Source organism: Lepus europaeus, unplaced genomic scaffold (assembly GCF_033115175.1).
Source record: "Lepus europaeus isolate LE1 unplaced genomic scaffold, mLepTim1.pri SCAFFOLD_32, whole genome shotgun sequence".
In the NCBI taxonomy this organism is placed as follows: Eukaryota; Metazoa; Chordata; class Mammalia; order Lagomorpha; family Leporidae; genus Lepus; species Lepus europaeus.
The window spans coordinates 7340100-7352393 of NW_026909196.1; positions in this window are offsets into that span (position 1 = coordinate 7340100).

Sequence of the window (12294 nt, forward strand, 5' to 3'; positions counted from 1 at the left end):
TATCGGGTTGTTTTTTGACTACCTCAATCCAAAATATTGTGAAAGACTCTGTGTTTGTTTATTCTGGATATTATCCATGGACTTTATTGTTTTGAATGTTTTTATCAGGGAACATTTCACTTTGTACCGTTGAAACACTAATTGGTTAATCAAGGGAACACCAGCTCTACACATTCTTATTTTCTACGGAGAATGCTAGAGGAACTGCGGCAAACAAACATGAAATTTCTGTTTGTATAGGTGACATTTTATGAACTTGCCTAATGAAAAGACTTTGCTTTTCTGCAAAACCAATTTTAGGATGATTTTCTCGGTCCATTGCATACGAATTCAAAACCATTTTGTCCAGATATGACTGGATGAAACCAGAACTATCTGGTTGTGTTTTGGCTAACTCAATCAGAAACATTGTGAAAGCCTCTGTGTTTGTGTTTTCTGGATATTATCGATGGACGTTATTATTTTGAATGTTTTTATCAGGGAACATTTTATTTTGTACCGTAGAAACACTAATTGGTTCATCATAGGGACACCAGCTGTACAAATTCATATATTCTAGAGAGAAAGCTAGAGGAACTGCGGCAAAGAAACATGATATTTCTGTTTGTGTCCATGACATTTTATGCACTTGGCTAACGAAAAGACTTTGCTTTTCTCCAAAACCATTTTTACTGTGATTTTCTCGGTAAATTGCATGCGAATTCCACACCAGTTTATCCGGATATGACTGGATAAAAGCAGAAATATCTGGTTGTGTTTTGGCTAACTCATCCGAAATATTGTGAAAGCCTCTGTGTTTGTATATTTCTGACATTATCCACGAACTCTATTGTTTTGAATGTTTTTTTTCCGGGAACATTTAATTTTGTACCGCTGAAACACTGATTGGTTCATCATGGGTACACCAGCTGCACACATTCGTATTTTGAAGGGAGAAAGCTAGAGGAACTGCGACAAACATGATATGTCTGTTTGTATCGATGACATTTTATTCACTTGCCTAACGAAAAGACTTTGCTTATCTCCAAAACCATTTGTACTGTGATTTTCTCAGTCCATTGCATACGAATTCCACACCAGTTTATCCGGATATGACTGGATGAAACCGGAAATATCCGGTTTTGTATTGGCTAACTCAATCCTAAATATTGCTACAGCCTCTGTGTTTGTGTATTCCTCATATTATCCACGGACTTTATTGTTTTGAATGTTTTTTTCAGGGAATATTTAATTTTGTGCTTCAAATACCTAATTGGTTCCACATGGAGACACCAGCTCTGCACTTTCGTATTTTCTAGGGAGAATGCTAGAGGAACATTGACAAGCAAACATGATATTTCTGTTTGTATCGATGACATTTTATGCACTTGCATAAAAAAAAGACTTTGCCTTTCTCCAAAACCATTTTTACTGTGATTTTCTCGGTCCATTTCATATGAATTGCACACCAGTTTCTTTGTATATGACTGGATTAAAATAGAAATATCCGGTTGAGTTTTGGCTAACTCACTCCTAAATATTGTGAAAGCCTCTGTGTTTGTGTTTTCTGGATATTATCGATGGACTTTATTATTTTGAATGTTTTTTATCAGGGAACATTTAATTTTGTGCTTGGAATCACTGATTGGTTCCTCATGGAGACACCAGCTCTACACATTCTTATTTCTAGGGAGAAAGCTGGAGGAAATGCGGCAAACAAACACAATATTTCTGTTTGTATTGATGACATTTTAGGCACTTGCCTAACGAAAAGACTTTGCTTTTCTCCAAAACCATTTGTACTGTGATTTTCTCGGTCCATTGCATATGAATTCCACACCAGCTTGTCCGGATATGACTGGAGGAAAACAAATATCCAGTTGTGTTTTGGCTAACTCAATCCAAAATATTGTGAAAGCCTCTGTGTTTGTGTTTTCTGGATACTATCGATGGACTTTATTGTTTTGAATATTTTCATCAGGAAACATATAATTTTCTAGCATTGAAACACTAGTTGATTCATCATGGGGACACTAGCTCTACACATTCGTATTTTCTAGGGAGAATGCTAGAGGAACTGGGGCAAACAAACATGATATTTCTGTTTGTATAGATGACAATTTATGCAATTGCCTAACGAAAAGACTTTGCTTTTCTCTATATCCATTTTTAGGATGATTTTCTCGGTCCATTGCATACGAATTCCAAACCACTTTGTCTGGACTTGACTGGATGAAAACAGAAATATCCGGTTGTGCTTTGGCTAACTCAATAACAGATGTTGCTACAGCCTCTGTGTTTTTGTTTTCCGGAAATTATCAATGGACTTTATTGTTTTGAACGTTTTTTATCGGGGAACATTTTATTTTGAGCTTAGATTCACTAATTGGTTCCACATGGAGACACCAGCTCTACATATTTGTATTTTCTAGGGAGAAAGCTAGAGGAACGGCGGCAAACAAACATGATATTTCTGTTTGTATCGATGACATTTTATGCACTTGCCTAACGAAAAGACTTTGCTTTTCTCCAAAACCATTTGTACTGTGATTTTCTCGGTCCATTGCATACGAATTCCACACCACTTTGTCCAGATATGACTGGATGAAACCAGAAATATCCGGTTGTGTTTTGGCTAACACAATCCGAAATATTGTGAAAGCCTCCGCTTTTGTGTTTTCTGGATATTATCGATGGACTTTATTGTTTTGAATGTTTTTATCAGAGAACATTTAATTTTGAACCTTAGAAACACTAATTGGTTCATCATGGGGACACCAGCTCTACACATTCGTATTTTCTAGCTTGATTGCTAGAGGAACTGCAGCAAACAAACATGATATTGCTGTTAGTATAGATGATATTTTATGCACTGCCTTACGGAAAGACTTTGCTTTTTCCATAACCAAATTTAGGATGATTTTCTTGATGCATTGCGTACGAATTCCAAACCACTTTGTCCGGACATGACTGGATGAAAACAGAAATATCCAGTTGTGCTTTGGATAACTCAATCCGAAATATTGTTACAGCCTCTGTGTTTGTGTATTGCTGATATTATCCAGGGACTTTATTGATTTGAATATTTTTTATCGGACAACATTTTATTTTGAGCTTGGATACAGTAATTGGTTCCACATGGAGACACCAGCTCTACATATTTGTATTTTCTAGGGAGAAAGCTCGAGGAACTGCGACAACAAACATGATATTTCTGTTTGTATTGATGACATTCATGCACTTGCCTAACGAAAAGTCTTTGCTTTTCTCCAAAACCATTTGTACTGTGATTTTCTCGGTCCATTGCATACGAATTCCACACCAGTTCACCGGATATGACTGGATGATAACGGAAATATCCGGTTTTGTTTTGGCTAACTCAATCCCAGATATTGCTACAGCCTCTGTGTTTTTGTTTTCCTGATATTATCCACGACTTTATTTTTTTGAATTTTTTTTATCGGGAACATTTAATTTTGTGCTTGGAATCACTAATTCGTTCCACATGGAGACACCAGCTCTACACAGTTTTGTTTTGGCAAACTCTATCCGAAATATTGTGAAAGACTCTGTGTTTGGGTTTTCTGGATATTATCGATAGACTTCATTGTTTTGAATGCTTTTATCAGGGAACTATTAATTTTGTACCGTTGAAACACTAATTGGTCCATCATGGGGACTCCAGCTCCACACATTCGTATTTTCTAGGGTGAAAGCTAGAGGAACTGAGACAAACAAACATGATATTTCTGTTTGTATAGATGACATTTTATGCACTTGCCTAATGAAAGGAATTTACTTTTCTCCACAACCATTTCTACTCTGATTTTCTCAGCCCATTGCATATGAATTCCACACCACTTTGTCCGGATATGACCGGATGAAACCAGAAATATCCGGTTGTGTTTTGGCTAACTGAATCCGAAATATTGTGAAAGCCTCTGTGTTTGTGTTTTCTGGATATTATAGATGGACTTTATGGTTTTGAGTGTTTTTATCAGGGAACATTTAATTTTGTACAGTTGAAGAACTAATTGGTTCATCATAAGAACACTAGCTCTACACATTCGTATTTTCTAAGGAGAAAGCTAGAGGAACCACAGCAAACAAACATGATATTTCGGTTTGTATCGATGATATTTTATGGACTTGCCTAACAAAAGTACTTTGCTTTTCTCCAAAACCATTTTTCCTCTGATTTTCTCGGTCCATTGCATACGAATTGCACAACACTTTCTCTGGATATGACTGGATGAAACCAGACATATCCGGTTTTGTTTTGGTTAACTCAATCTGAAATATTGCTACAGCCTCTGTGTTTGTGTTTTCTGGATATTATCAACGGACTTTATTGTTTTGAATGTTTTTTTATCAGGGTACATTTAATTTTGTGCTTGGAATTACTAATTGGTTCCACATGGAGACACCAGCTCTACATGTTCGTATTCTCTAGGGAGAATGCTAGAGGAAATGTGGCAAACAAACATGGTATTTCTGTTTGTATCGATGACATTTTATGCAATTGCCTAATGAAAAAACTTTGCTTTTCTCCCAAACCATTTTCACTGTGATTTTCTCGGTCCATTGCATACGAATTCCACACCACTTTGTCCGGGTATGACTGGATGAAACCGGGAATATCGGGTTTTGTTTTGGCTAACTCAATCCGAAAAATTGCTATAGACTCTGTGTTTGTGTATTCCTGATATTATCCATGGACTTTATTGTTTTGAATGTTTTTATCAGGGAACATTTCATTGTGTACCGTTGAAACACTAATTGGTTCATCAAGGGAACACCAGCTCTACACATTCGTATTTTCTAGGGAGAAAGCTAGAGGAAGTGCGGCAAACAAACATGAAATTTCTGTTTGTATAGATGACATTTTATGCACTTGCCTAATGAAAAGACTTTGCTTTTCTCCAAAACCATTTTTACTGTGATTTTCTCTGTCCATTGCATACGAAATCGAAACCATTTTGTCCGGATATGACTGGATGAAACCAGGAATATCCGGTTGTGTTTTGGCTAACTCAATGCGAAATATTGTGAAAGTTTCTGTATTTGTGTTTTCCGGATATTCTCGATGGACTTTACTGTTTTGAAAGTTTTTTATCGGGAAACATTTAATTTTGTATCGGAGAAACACTAATTGGTTCATCATGTGGACACCAGCTCTACAATTTGTATTTTCTAGAGAGAAAGCTAGAGGAACTGCGGCAAACAAACATGATATTTCTGTTTGTATAGATGACATTTTATGCACTTGCCTAACGAAAAGACTTTGCTTTTCTCCAAAACCATTTTTACTGTGATTTTCTCGTTCCATTGCATACGAATTCCACACCAGTTTGTCCGGATATGACTGGATCAAACCTGAAATATCCGGTTGTGTTTGGCTAACTCAATCCGAAATAAAGCCTCTGTGTTTGTGTTTTCGGATATTATCGATGGACTTTATGGTTCTGAATTTTTTATCAGGGGGCATTTAATTTTGCACCATAAAAACACTAATTGGGTCATCTTGGGGGCACCAGCTCTACACATTTGAATTTTCTATGGAGAAAGCTAGAGGAACTGCGGCAAAGAAACATGATATTTCTGTTTGTGTCCATGACATTTTATGCACTTGGCTAACGAAAAGACTTTGCTTTTCTCCAAAACCATTTTTTACTGTGATTTTCTCGGTAAATTGCATGCGAATTCCACACCAGTTTATCCGGATATGACTGGATAAAAGCAGAAATATCTGGTTGTGTTTTGGCTAACTCATCCGAAATATTGTGAAAGCCTCTGTGTTTGTATATTTCTGACATTATCCACGAACTCTATTGTTTTGAATGTTTTTTTTCCGGGAACATTTAATTTTGTACCGCTGAAACACTAATTGGTTCATCATGGGTACACCAGCTGCACACATTCGTATTTTGAAGGGAGAAAGCTAGAGGAACTGCGACAAACATGATATGTCTGTTTGTATCGATGACATTTTATTCACTTGCCTAACGAAAAGACTTTGCTTATCTCCAAAACCATTTGTACTGTGATTTTCTCAGTCCATTGCATACGAATTCCACACCAGTTTATCCGGATATGACTGGATGAAACCGGAAATATCCGGTTTTGTATTGGCTAACTCAATCCTAAATATTGCTACAGCCTCTGTGTTTGTGTATTCCTCATATTATCCACGGACTTTATTGTTTTGAATGTTTTTTTCAGGGAATATTTAATTTTGTGCTTCAAATACCTAATTGGTTCCACATGGAGACACCAGCTCTGCACTTTCGTATTTTCTAGGGAGAATGCTAGAGGAACATTGACAAGCAAACATGATATTTCTGTTTGTATCGATGACATTTTATGCACTTGCATAAAAAAAAGACTTTGCCTTTCTCCAAAACCATTTTTACTGTGATTTTCTCGGTCCATTTCATATGAATTGCACACCAGTTTCTTTGTATATGACTGGATTAAAATAGAAATATCCGGTTGAGTTTTGGCTAACTCACTCCTAAATATTGTGAAAGCCTCTGTGTTTGTGTTTTCTGGATATTATCGATGGACTTTATTATTTTGAATGTTTTTTATCAGGGAACATTTAATTTTGTGCTTGGAATCACTGATTGGTTCCTCATGGAGACACCAGCTCTACACATTCTTATTTCTAGGGAGAAAGCTGGAGGAAATGCGGCAAACAAACACAATATTTCTGTTTGTATTGATGACATTTTAGGCACTTGCCTAACGAAAAGACTTTGCTTTTCTCCAAAACCATTTGTACTGTGATTTTCTCGGTCCATTGCATATGAATTCCACACCAGCTTGTCCGGATATGACTGGAGGAAAACAAATATCCAGTTGTGTTTTGGCTAACTCAATCCGAAATATTGTGAAAGCCTCTGTGTTTGTGTTTTCTGGATACTATCGATGGACTTTATTGTTTTGAATATTTTCATCAGGAAACATATAATTTTCTAGCATTGAAACACTAGTTGATTCATCATGGGGACACTAGCTCTACACATTCGTATTTTCTAGGGAGAATGCTAGAGGAACTGGGGCAAACAAACATGATATTTCTGTTTGTATAGATGACAATTTATGCAATTGCCTAACGAAAAGACTTTGCTTTTCTCTATATCCATTTTTAGGATGATTTTCTCGGTCCATTGCATACGAATTCCAAACCACTTTGTCCGGACTTGACTGGATGAAAACAGAAATATCCGGTTGTGCTTTGGCTAACTCAATAACAGATGTTGCTACAGCCTCTGTGTTTTTGTTTTCCGGAAATTATCAATGGACTTTATTGTTTTGAACGTTTTTTATCGGGGAACATTTTATTTTGAGCTTAGATTCACTAATTGGTTCCACATGGAGACACCAGCTCTACATATTTGTATTTTCTAGGGAGAAAGCTAGAGGAACGGCGGCAAACAAACATGATATTTCTGTTTGTATCGATGACATTTTATGCACTTGCCTAACGAAAACACTTTGCTTTTCTCCAAAACCATTTGTACTGTGATTTTCTCGGTCTATTGCATACGAATTCCACACCACTTTGTCCGGATATGACTGGATGAAACCAGAAATATCCGGTTGTGTTTTGGCTAACACAATCCGAAATATTGTGAAAGCCTCCGCTTTTGTGTTTTCTGGATATTATCGATGGACTTTATTGTTTTGAATGTTTTTATCAGAGAACATTTAATTTTGAACCTTAGAAACACTAATTGGTTCATCATGGGGACACCAGCTCTACACATTCGTATTTTCTAGCTTGAATGCTAGAGGAACTGCAGCAAACAAACATGATATTGCTGTTAGTATAGATGATATTTTATGCACTGCCTTACGGAAAGACTTTGCTTTTTCCATAACCAAATTTAGGATGATTTTCTTGATGCATTGCGTACGAATTCCAAACCACTTTGTCCGGACATGACTGGATGAAAACAGAAATATCCAGTTGTGCTTTGGATAACTCAATCCGAAATATTGTTACAGCCTCTGTGTTTGTGTATTGCTGATATTATCCAGGGACTATATTGTTTTGAATATTTTTTATCGGACAACATTTTATTTTGAGCTTGGATACAGTAATTGGTTCCACATGGAGACACCAGCTCTACATATTTGTATTTTCTAGGGAGAAAGCTCGAGGAACTGCGACAACAAACATGATATTTCTGTTTGTATTGATGACATTCATGCACTTGCCTAACGAAAAGTCTTTGCTTTTCTCCAAAACCATTTGTACTGTGATTTTCTCGGTCCATTGCATACGAATTCCACACCAGTTTTTCTGGGTATGACTGGATGAAACCAGAAATATCCGGTTGTGTTTTGCCTAACTCAATCCCAGAGATTGCTACAGCCTCTGTGTTTGTGTTTTCTGGATATTATCGATGGAGTTTATTGTTTTGAATGTTTTTTATCTGGCAACATTTAATTTTGTGCTTGGAAACACTAATTGGTTCCACATGGCGATACCAGCTCTGCACATTCGTATTTCCCAGGGAGAAAGCTAGAGGAACTGCGACAAGCAAACATGATATTTCTGTTTGTATAGATGACATTTTATGCACTTCCCTAAAGAAATGATTTTGCTTTTCCTCAAAACCTTTTTTATTGTGATTTTCTCGGTCCATTGCATACGAATTCCACACCAGTTCACCGGATATGACTGGATGATAACGGAAATATCCGGTTTTGTTTTGGCTAACTCAATCCCAGATATTGCTACAGCCTCTGTGTTTTTGTTTTCCTGATATTATCCACGACTTTATTGTTTTGAATTTTTTTTATCGGGAACATTTAATTTTGTGCTTGGAATCACTAATTCGTTCCACATGGAGACACCAGCTCTACACAGTTTTGTTTTTGCAAACTCTATCCGAAATATTGTGAAAGACTCTGTGTTTGGGTTTTCTGGATATTATCGATAGACTTCATTGTTTTGAATGCTTTTATCAGGGAACTATTAATTTTGTACCGTTGAAACACTAATTGGTCCATCATGGGGACTCCAGCTCCACACATTCGTATTTTCTAGGGTGAAAGCTAGAGGAACTGAGACAAACAAACATGATATTTCTGTTTGTATAGATGACATTTTATGCACTTGCCTAATGAAAGGAATTTACTTTTCTCCACAACCATTTCTACTCTGATTTTCTCAGCCCATTGCATATGAATTCCACACCACTTTGTCCGGATATGACCGGATGAAACCAGAAATATCCGGTTGTGTTTTGGCTAACTGAATCCGAAATATTGTGAAAGCCTCTGTGTTTGTGTTTTCTGGATATTATAGATGGACTTTATGGTTTTGAGTGTTTTTATCAGGGAACATTTAATTTTGTACAGTTGAAGAACTAATTGGTTCATCATAAGAACACTAGCTCTACACATTCGTATTTTCTAAGGAGAAAGCTAGAGGAACCGCAGCAAACAAACATGATATTTCGGTTTGTATCGATGATATTTTATGGACTTGCCTAACAAAAGTACTTTGCTTTTCTCCAAAACCATTTTTCCTCTGATTTTCTCGGTCCATTGCATACGAATTGCACAACACTTTCTCTGGATATGACTGGATGAAACCAGACATATCCGGTTTTGTTTTGGTTAACTCAATCTGAAATATTGCTACAGCCTCTGTGTTTGTGTTTTCTGGATATTATCAACGGACTTTATTGTTTTGCATGTTTTTTTATCAGGGTACATTTAATTTTGTGCTTGGAATTACTAATTGGTTCCACATGGAGACACCAGCTCTACATGTTCGTATTCTCTAGGGAGAACGCTAGAGGAACTGTGGCAAACAAACATGATATTTCTGTTTGTATCGATGACATTTTATGCAATTGCCTAATGAAAAAACTTTGCTTTTCTCCCAAACCATTTTCACTGTGATTTTCTCGGTCCATTGCATACAAATTCCACACCACTTTGTCCGGGTATGACTGGATGAAACCGGGAATATCGGGTTTTGTTTTGGCTAACTCAATCCGAAAAATTGCTATAGACTCTGTGTTTGTGTATTCCTGATATTATCCATGGACTTTATTGTTTTGAATGTTTTTATCAGGGAACATTTCATTGTGTACCGTTGAAACACTAATTGGTTCATCAAGGGAACACCAGCTCTACACATTCGTATTTTCTAGGGAGAAAGCTAGAGGAAGTGCGGCAAACAAACATGAACTTTCTGTTTGTATAGATGACATTTTATGCACTTGCCTAATTTAAAGACTTTGCTTTTCTCCAAAACCATTTTTACTGTGATTTTCTCGGTCCATTGCATACGAATTCGAAACCATTTTGTCCGGATATGACTGGATGAAACCAGGAATATCCGGTTGTGTTTTGGCTAACTCAATGCGAAATATTGTGAAAGTTTCTGTATTTGTGTTTTCCGGATATTCTCGATGGACTTTACTGTTTTGAAAGTTTTTTATCGGGAAACATTTAATTTTGTATCGGAGAAACACTAATTGGTTCATCATGTGGACACCAGCTCTACAATTTGTATTTTCTAGAGAGAAAGCTAGAGGAACTGCGGCAAACAAACATGATATTTCTGTTTGTATAGATGACATTTTATGCACTTGCCTAACGAAAAGACTTTGCTTTTCTCCAAAACCATTTTTACTGTGATTTACTCAGTCCATTGCATACGAATTCCACACCACTTTGTCCGGATATGACTGGATGAAACCAGAAATATCCGGTTGTGTTTTGGCTAACTCAATCCTAAATATTGCTATAGCCTTTGGTTTTATGTTTCTGGATATTATCCATGGACTTTATTGTTTTGAATGTTTTTATCAGGGAACATTTCATTGTGTACCGTTGAAACACTAATTGGTTCATCAAGGGAACACCAGCTCTACACATTCGTATTTTCTAGGGAGAAAGCTAGAGGAACTGCGGCAAACAAACATGATATTTCTGTCTGTATAGATGACATGTTATGGACTTGCCTAACGAAAAGATTTTGGTTTTCTCCACAAAATTTTTACTGTGATTTTCTCGGTCCATTGCATACGAATTCCACACCAGTTTTTCTGGGTATGACTGGATGAAACCGGGAATATCGGGTTTTGTTTTGGCTAACTCAATCCGAAAAATTGCTATAGACTCTGTGTTTGTGTATTCCTGATATTATCCATGGACTTTATTGTTTTGAATGTTTTTATCAGGGAACATTTCATTGTGTACCGTTGAAACACTAATTGGTTCATCAAGGGAACACCAGCTCTACACATTCGTATTTTCTAGGGAGAAAGCTAGAGGAACTGCGGCAAACAAACATGATATTTCTGTCTGTATAGATGACATTTTATGCACTTGCCTAACGAAAAGATTTTGGTTTTCTCCACAAAATTTTTACTGTGATTTTCTCGGTCCATTGCATACGAATTCCACACCACTTTGTCCGGATATGACTGGATGAAACCAGAAATATCCGGTTGTGTTTTGGCTAACTCAATCCTAAATATTGCTATAGCCTTTGGTTTTATGTTTCTGGATATTATCCATGGACTTTATCATTTTCAATCTTTTTATCAGGGAACATTTCATTTTGTACCGTTGAAACACTAATTGCTTAATCATGGGGACACCAGCTCTACATATTCGTATTTTCTAGGGAGAAAGCTAGAGGAACTGCGGCAAACAAACATGATATTTCTGTTTGTATCGATGACTTTTTATGCAATTGCCTAATGAAAAAACTTTGCTTTTCTCCCAAACCATTTTCACTGTGATTTTCTCGGTCCATTGCATACGAATTCCACACCACTTTGTCCGGGTATGACTGGATGAAACCGGGAATATCGGGTTTTGTTTTGGCTAACTCAATCCGAAAAATTGCTATAGACTCTGTGTTTGTGTATTCCTGATATTATCCATGGACTTTATTGTTTTGAATGTTTTTATCAGGGAACATTTCATTGTGTACCGTTGAAACACTAATTGGTTCATCAAGGGAACACCAGCTCTACACATTCGTATTTTCTAGGGAGAAAGCTAGAGGATGTGCGGCAAACAAACATGAACTTTCTGTTTGTATAGATGACATTTTATGCACTTGCCTAATGAAAAGACTTTGCTTTTCCCAAAACCATTTTTACTGTGATTTTCTCGGTCCATTGCATACGAATTCGAAACCATTTTGTCCGGATATGACTGGATGAAACCAGGAATATCCGGTTGTGTTTTGGCTAACTCAATGCGAAATATTGTGAAAGTTTCTGTATTTGTGTTTTCCGGATATTCTCGATGGACTTTACTGTTTTGAAA